Here is a 9,488-nt window from a genome sequence, read left to right as displayed (position 1 = left end):
TGTAAATTGCTTTGGGTAGGATTGACATCTTATTGATATTTAGTCTTCCAGTCCTTGAACATGGAATCTGTTTCTATTTATTTAGGTCTTCTTTAACTTTCAGCAATGTTTTGCAGTTTTCTGTGTACAAGTCCTTTACATCCTTGGTTATATTTATTCCTAGATATTTGATTCTTTTAATTGCCATTGTAAATGGAATTTCTCAATGTTATATTTTCTATTAAAGAAGTTGTGTGTTTATATTCCCCTACACCATCCCACCAATGACAATTTGAATTGATATGGAACATTTGTTACAACTGATGATGCACATTTTTATTATTTATTAAAATTATATGATTCTTTCATTTGCTATTGAGAATGGAGCCTTTTTCTTCATTTCTTCTTCCAATTACTCATTCATATGTATTAAAGCTGATTTTGGGGTGTTGATCTTGTACCCACCACTGTGCTGAATTCATTTATCAGTTCTAAGAGCTAGAACCCGGATACCACAACCTGATAAAACCTACAGAAAGTAATTTACATGCCCAAATCCATCATGGACATAGGAGAATATATCTTCATGATTTGGTGATAGGTAAAGTATTTTTAGGATATAGATAACTGTCAAAGAAAGCACTGATAAAATAGGCTTCATCAAAATTTAAAACTTCTGCTTATAAATCACACCATTAATAAAATATACACTCAAAAGGCAGGAAAAGATGGCTGCATAGGGAGGTGTGAAATTTGGTTTGTCTTCTAGTGAAGCTAGTAAGTAGCCAGGAACTTTCTGGAACAACTGTTTTGTGGACTTCCATGACCAGATGCACATTGTACACCAGTCTGGGATGAGTAAAAGGGCCAAGACTGATAAATCCCAGCATATAGCTGTGAGTAAATTCTGCCGCACTGTAGAGGGTGGTGCCCCTCCCACACTAGCATGGCAGTCTGACCCTTAGCCACTTCCCGTTGGGAAACAATGCTTCTCTACTAGGAGCAAGGGAAAGGGGTGTGAACCATGCTCATTTGTAGATTTGATTAACAAATTCAGACTGCTGATTACCAGCTCTAAGCACAGATAATTGTACAAGGCAAACAAGAATGAATCCAGAGGTCTGTATCATTTCTGCTCCCAGCAGGAAGAAGGTGGGCCGATGAGAGAAACAGAGGCTTCTGGAGTTGTCTGAGATCAGATTACTGGAAAAGGACTGTTCTGTAAGAAAAGAAGCACATAGAACTGGAAACAAACATTGGCTCTTGACTGGCAAACTCAGGAAACTCAGGACTGGCTTTGAGAGCAGCTTTTTCTTTTTAAGCAGACCATTGAGAAAGCAGCCAGCATTCTACATTTTCAGCCCTGCCCCAGGCAACAGTCGAAGTAGTGTTTGACTGAGAGACAAAGTAACCAATAAGGAAGAGGAGATAGTTCCCTAAAGGGTATATATTTCCGAAGAAAAGAAGGGGGATAGGGCCCAAAACAAGTAGTGGCTCTCATTCAGAGATTTTAGAGTACAGGGGCTTGGTTATCAGCAAGAGTTTCAGCCTACAAAAAGCAGAGCCCATCCTGTCTCAAACTTACAACAGTTTCCACATACAAAAGCAGAGCCAAGCCTGACTCAAACAGGCTCCCAACGGTGGAAGTGGGACTGTTTGAGAAATCAGTAACTTTTCAAGATTGCAAGGAACAGGGGGCTGAAGAGTGGCTCCTATTGCTCCCTCCCTGGCTAAGGCCCAGCACAGATAGTGACTGTCATTTAGAGAATTCAGACTCCAGGAGCTGGAAAACAGAAAGGGTTTAAGCCTGTCTTCTGCCTCAGCATGTATCTCAATCAAGCCCCTGGCAGGGACAGGGTTGGCTGATAATAAAAGGTACAGTATTACTTGAGGCCTGTGGGAAGCATTGGGCTGACAAGCACCATCTTCATGGAAGGACAGGAAAGCATAGAACCAAGAGGCTTAATAAGAAAGACTGGCACCCATCTGGGTCTCATTCCCAGAGAACTTTGATTCTGATTACACCTCGTTTCTGATTTCTATTCCTGTCTAGTGTGAGAAAACCTGACTGTGGTTTGTCGTATCTGAAGGAACACTCCTCCCAGAGTCATCTGTCCAGATAAAAGTTGCTAGAAGTAATGGAGTGCTTTTTGTTTTATTTTATTTTATTTTAACTGTTTTTATTGTATAATATAACATATATACAAAGCACAGAAAGAAAAAAGTGATAGTTTTCAAAGCACTCTTCAACAAGTAGGTATAGGATAGATTCCAGAGTTTGTCATCTGCTTCCATACCATCCTCTCAGATTTGTCCTTCTAACTGCTCCAGAATATAGGAAGATAGAAAGAATAAATTTTTTTATCATCACAGTTGACTTTTTTGTGTGAAAAAAACTATATATTCAAAAAAGCAATAAGTTTCAAAGCACAGCGCAATAGTTAGTTGTAGAAAAGATTTCAGAGTTTGGTATGGGTTACAATTCCACAATTTTAGGTTTTTACTTCTAGCTGCTCTAAGATACTAGAGACTAAAAGAAATATCAATTTAATGATTCAGCAATCATATTTATCTGTTAAATCATACTACTTTCTCTGTATAACTCCATCATCACCTTTGATCTTTTTATCCCACTCTTTAGGGGTATTTGGCCTACGGGCATTCCAACTTTTTCATGTTGGAAGGGGCTGTCAATAATATGGGTTAGGGAGATGGAACTAGCTGATGTTCTGGAGAGGCTGGGCCCTCTAGGTTTTAGGATTTATCTGGTTCAGGGACCCATCTGGAGGTTGTAGGTTTCTGGAAAGTTACCCTAGTGTGTGGAACCTTTGTAGAATCTTATACATTGCCATAGGTATTCTTTAGGATTGGCTAGAAAGGTTTGGGTTGGGTTTTGGCAAGTTATGATAGGTAGCAATGTCTAACTGAAACTTATGTAAGAGCAACCTCCAGGGTAGCCTCTCGACTCTATTTGAACTCTCTCAGCCACTGATACTTTACTAATTACACTCTTTTCCCCATTTTGGTCAGGATGGAATTGTTGATTCCACAGTGCCAAGGCCAGACTTATCCCTGGGAGCCATCTCCCATGCTGCCAGGGAGAATTTCACCCCTAGATGTCATGTTCCATGTAAGGGGGAAGGTAATGATTTCACTTACAGAGTTGGGCTTAGAGAGAGTGAGGCCACATCTGAGAAAGAAAAAGGTCCTCTAGAAGTAATGCTTAGGCATACATATAGGTAGGCTAAGCTTCTCCACAATCTACATAAGCTTCAAAAGAGCAAGCCACAAGATCAAAGGCATGGCCTATTGATTTGGATGTCCCTAATGCTCGACACAGTATCATGGGATTCCCTGTTGGTAAAGTTAAATAGTTCCCTATTTTTTCTGCCATGCCTCAAGGGGTTTTGTCAATACTTTTTGATTATCTGCTTAATATATTCTAAGATGTATCCAGGCATTATATTAAGCTATACAGGATTAAAGGCCCTCATTTTTATTCTGGGGTCCCTGTGTTTCAGTTGTTCAAATGAGCTGTCTAGACAGGTTGAGTTAGATTTTGTGCTACAGAAAATTTAGGTTCCAAACAAAATAAGCCTTTGTTCCTTTGATCTCAAAGAATAGGTGCAGTGCTAAAACATAGGCAATATCTTCCTTACCCCTGTATTCTGAAATGAAGGGAGTGTTGAAATCATAAAGAGACAAAAACAAAACAAAAGAAACAAACAGCAGATCATATTTCCTGAGGCAGAATAGGGAAGAGAAATATATTTCCTGGGGTGGTGAAACAACTGTAAAAATGGGGGAGGGAGAATCACAAAAAACTTCCATATAGGCAGGGCAAGAACCAGAAAAAAATAAGAGCTGAAATATTCTGATCTATTAAACAGAAGCTATGCTAGAGCTCTATCATCAGTTGAACCGGATGTCAAAGAACAGAAAACAGAGATAACCAACAAGAAAACCCTAGGCAAAAGAGAGAAAATGACCTCCAGAATAAGCTAATCAAGAAAATCAGGTGTCTAGACATCAGTAAAAATCATGAGTCATACAGGAAGCCTGAAGATGTGGCTCAGTCGAAGGAACAAACTAAAACTGCAGATGAGATACAGGATTTGAGACAATTAAAGATATTTAAGCAACCTTCTAAATCAATTCAGTGAATTGAAAGAAAATGTGCCAAAAAAGATGATGGATATAAAGAAGACACTGGGTGACCATGCAGAAGAACTCAAAAGCTTGCAAAAACAAATAGCAGAACTTATGGAGATGAAAGGCACAAATCAGAAGAGATTAAAAACACAATGGAGATATACAAAAGCAGATTTGAAGAGACATACAAAAGGATTAGTGAACTAGAGGACAGGACATTTGACATCCCACATGAAAAAGAACAGATAGGGAAAATAATGGAAACATATGAACAGGGTCTTGGGGGAATTGATGACAGCATGAAGTGCACAAATATGCATGTTATGGGTGTCCTAGAAATAAAAGAGAAGGGAAAAGGGGCAGAAAGAATAACGGAGGAAACATTCATTGAAAATTTCTCAACTCGTATGAAAGACATAAAAGTACAGATCCAAGAAGTGCAATGTTCTCCAAATAGAATAGATTGAAATATACTGCTCAAAGACACTTCCTAATAAAATTGTAAATTGACAAAGACAAAGAAAATTCTGAAAGCAACAGAGAAAAGTGATCCAAAACATGCAAGAGAAGCTCAATAAGACTAAGTGTGGATTTCTGAGCAGAAACCATGGAGGTGAGAAGATAGCGTATGATATATTTAAGATACTGGAAGAGAAAATCTGCAAACCAAGAATTTTGTATCTGGCAAGACTGTCCTTCAAAAATGAGGGAGAGTATAAAATATTTACATATAAACAGACACTGAGAGAGTTCATGAATAAGACATCTGCTCTACAAGAAATATTAAAAGGAATGCTATGGGCTGATAGAAAAAGACAGGAGAGAGAGGTTTGGAAGAGAGTGTAGAAATGGAGACTACCAGTGAGGGTAGCTAAAAGGGTAAAAAGAGAGAGAAATAAGGAAGATATGATGTATAAAAACCAGAGGACAAAATGGTTGAAGAAAGTCCTGCCTTTGCAGTAATAACATAGAATATTAATGGATTAAACTTCCCAATCGAAAAGACATAGATTGGCAGAAAGGATAAAAGAACAAGATTCATCTGTTCTGTCTATAAGAGACTCACTTTAGACCCAAGGACAAAAATAGTTTAGAAGTGAAAATATGGAAGAAGACATTTCATGCAAATGACAACCAGAAGAGAGCAGGGGTAGCTATATTAATATCAGACAAATTAGACTTGAAATGTAAAACAATTAACAAAGACAAAGAAAGACACTATGTATTAAAAAAAGGGACAATTCATCAAGAAGAAATAGCAATCATAAATATTTATACAACTAGCCAGAGTGCCCCAAAATACATGATGCAAACACTGAAAAGAGAAATAGATACCTCTACAATAATAGTTGAAGACTTCAGTACACTGCTCTTATCAATGGATAGAACATCTAGAGAGAGGATCAATAAGGAAACAGATTTTGAATAGTACAATAAATGACCTCAACTTAACAGACATTTACAGAACATTGCATCTCACAATAGCAGGATACACATTTTTCTCAAATGCTCATGGATGATTCTCCAGAATAGACCACATGTTGTGTCACAAAGCAGGTCTCAATAAGTTTAAAAAGATTGAAATTGCATAAAACACATTTTTGGATTATAATGGAATGAAGCTGGAATCAATAACAGGTGGAGGGCTGGAAAATTCTCAAATATATAGAGGCTAAGCAATATACTCTTAAACAACCAATGGATCAAGGATGAAATTACAAGAGAAATCAGTAAATATCTTGAGTCAAATGAAAATGAGAACACAACATATCAAAATGTATGGGGTACATCTGGAGCAGCTAGAAGGAAAAATGTGAGAGGATCGTATGTTAGCCCATTACAAACTCTGGGGTCTGCCCTGTAACCACTTGTTGAAGAGTGCTTTGAAAATTATTGCTTTTTTATTTCTTTGCTTTGTATATATGTTATACTATATAATAAAAAAAGTTAAAAATCTACACAAACACACACACACACACACACATATATGTATATATATAAAAGAACATACATTAGGCCCTGCTCAAGTAGTTTTCATGTCTCCTATTAATTTGGAGATGAAGTGAGGGGGTTAAGTAAAGACACTGGCAATCCCCACCCCTCTTTGCTTTTAAAAATTGTAAATATGACATTTATATATAAAAATAAATGCAAAATATATGAAAGGAAAAAAATTTATAGGATGCAGTGACTGCAGTGCTGAGAGGGAAACTTATTACCTGAAATGTCTATATTAAAATAGAAGAAACAGGGTGGGCAATGGTGGCTCAGTGGCAGAATTCTTGCCTGCCATGTTGAAGACCCAGGTTCAATTCCTGGAGCCTGCACATGCCAACAAAAAAAAAAGAAAAAGAAAAAGAAAGAAAAACAAAAACAAAAGAAAGAGAGAAAGAAGGAAGAGAAAAATCAAGAATTAACTTCTTACCTGGGGGAATTAGTGAAACAAAGCCAACTAACCCCAAAACAAACAGAAGGAAAGAAATAACAGATTAGAGCAGAAATAAATGAAATTGAGAATATGGAAACAATAGAGGGAATCAGAACCAGAAGTTGGTTCTTTCAGAAAATAAACAAAATAGATGGACCCTTAGCTAGGCTGACAAAGAAAAAAGAAGAGAAGATGCAAATAAATAAAATCAGAAACAGGATGGTGGCATAACCACTGACCCCAAAGAAATAAAGGAGATAATAAGAGGATACTATGAGCAACTATATGCCAACAAACAAGAAAACTTAGAGGAAAAGGACAAATTCCTAGAAAAGTGTGAACAAACCACATTGATTGGAGAAGAAACAGAAGACCTCAACAAACTAATCATAAGTAAAGAGATCTAGTCAGTTATCAAAGACTTCCAAAGAAAGAAAAGACCAGGACCAGTTGACTTCACATGTGAATTTCACCAAGCATTCAAGAAGGAATTGGTTTCAGTAGTAACGATGGCCTCAGCAGATGGAGAAAATGAAAATAAATAGTCACTTTAACTTCCCAGATGAAGTACAGCCAGATCGAGCTGGGAGATGTGACATCACACAATATTAAACAGTTGAAGAGGTTAAACCAAGTCATCTTTCCAGTCAGCTACAACAACAAGTTCTACAAGGATGTGCTGAAGATTGGAGAGCTAGTAAAACTTGCCTATTTCAATGGTATTGCAGTAGGTGCAGTATGCTGTAGGGTGGATCATTCACAGAATCAGAAGAGACCTTACATCAGGACACTAGGGTGTCTGGCACCTTACCAAAGGCTAGGAATAGGAACTAAAATGTTAAATCATGCCTTAAACATCTGTGAAAAAGATGGCACTTTTGATATCTCTCTGCATGTCCAGATCAGCAGTGACTTGACAATTGACTTCTACAGGAAGTTTGGCTTTGAGATTATTGAGACAAAGAAGAACTATTATAAGAGGATAGCACCCACAGATGCTCATGTGCTGCAGAAAAACCTCAAAGTCCCTTCTGGCCAGAACGCAAATATGCAAAAAACAGATAACTGAACAAATTACAAATGAACTTTCTTGCACTTGCTCGTCGTCAAATAAAAAAGAGGTCCATTGATTTTCCCCCTTCTTTCTTTTAAAGCTTCCTCCCTCCTTATTTTGTTTTTTCTCTCTTTCTTTTTCTCTAAAAGTTTTAATTCTTTCAAGGACTTTAAACATTAATCATGTTTGGATTGTTTTAGTTTTCTGACTTTTGTGAGGTGGTTTCACTGAAGGAAGGAGAAGGTATAGGTATGTTTAGTTTCATAGTTAAGATATACGGTCCCAAAGATTAAGGTGTTAAATAGTTTCAGATATTTTAGCTAATTTTTTTTAGGTATTCTGCTTTCACATAAAAGAGTAGCACCTACAAAATGTTGTATATTCAAAAGACAAAAAGAAGCTGCAGCAATATCTTGTTCTCTAATTCATAGACAATTTAGTGTGTTTGTGGTACTTTGGGGTTTTTTGTTTGTTTTTTAAATTTATTTATTAATTAAAAAATAAAGAAAAAAATAAAAAACATACATAATCAGTAATTCACAATATCATCACTTAGTTGCATACTCATCATTTCTTAGAACATTTGCATTAATTCAGAAAAAGAAATAAAAAGACAATAGAAAAAGAAATAAAACGAACACAGGAAAGGGAAAAAAGACTATACCTACCATACACCTTACCCCTTGCTTTCCTTGATCACTGGCATTTAATCTAAATTTATTTTAGAATTTGTTCCCCCTAGTATTTATTTTTATTCCATATGTTCTACCCCTTTGTTGACAAGGTAGATAAAAGGAGCATCAGACACAAGGTTTTCACAATCACACAGTCACATTGTGACAGCTGTATCATTATTCAATCATCCTCAAGAAACATGGCTACTGGAACACAGCTCTACATTTTCAGGCAGTTCCCTCCAGCCTCTCCATTACATCTTGAATAACAAGATGATATCTACTTGATGCATAAGAATAACCTCCAGGATAACCTCTCGACTCTGTTTGGAATCTGTGAGCCATTGACACTTTGTCTCATTTCCATCTTCCCCCTTTTGATTGAGGTTTTCTCAATCCCTTGATGCTAAGTCTCAGCCCATTCTAGAGTTTTTCTCAATCCCTTGATGCTGAGTCTCTGTTCATTCCAAGATCTCTGTCCCACATTGCCAGGAAGGTCCACACCCCTGGGAGTAATGTCCCATGTAGACAGGGGTAGGGTGGTAAGACTGCTCGTTGTGTTGGCTGGAGAGAGGGGCCACATCTGAGCAACAAAAGAGACTCTCTTGGGGGTGACTCTTAGGCCTAAATTTTAAGTAGACTTGACCTATCCTTTGCGAGGTTAAGTTTCATGTGAACAAACCCCAAGACTGGAGGCTGAGCCTATAGCTTTGGTTGCCCACACTGCTTGTGAGAATAGCAAGAATTCAACTCAGGAAAGTTGAATTTCTCCCTGTTCTCACCACTCCACAAAGGGGGCTTTGCAGATACTTTTCCACTCACTGATCAAATCACTCTGGGATTCATCGGGGCATCACTCTGGACAAACCAGCACAATCTCATGTCCTACCTGAGATTCCAAGTATTTATGGCATTCAATCAAACTATCTATGTAAGTTATATTAGTAAATGCACTAGTCAAAATATAAATTTTGTAACTAATAAACATTTTTTGCTTTAGTCTCACACAGAAGGTGACATTTTAAAATATTAATTACCATCTATTTTCAGTACCCTGCAATAATGATGTTCCTCTGTTCTTCCTCATGCAAAAACATTTTTAAAATTGTACCTTGTACATTTCGCTATTATACACTCTAGGCATTCCTAGATTATACCATCTCAATCTTTAACATCTATCTTTCTTTATGATTTCATTTGT

General features: G+C 37.1%; 1 pseudogene; it reads left to right on the top strand.

Annotated features, from left to right (window-relative positions):
- Positions 1-7,121: 7,121 nt before the first annotated feature.
- Positions 7,122-7,628, top strand: LOC143671207 (N-alpha-acetyltransferase 50 pseudogene; annotated as a pseudogene).
- The last annotated feature ends 1,860 nt before the right edge of the window (positions 7,629-9,488 follow it).

Source organism: Tamandua tetradactyla, chromosome X, assembly GCF_023851605.1.
Source record: "Tamandua tetradactyla isolate mTamTet1 chromosome X, mTamTet1.pri, whole genome shotgun sequence".
NCBI lineage: Eukaryota > Metazoa > Chordata > Mammalia > Pilosa > Myrmecophagidae > Tamandua > Tamandua tetradactyla.
The sequence above is the reverse complement of the archived record's forward strand: the minus strand, read 5'-3'. Positions and strand labels throughout refer to the sequence as shown.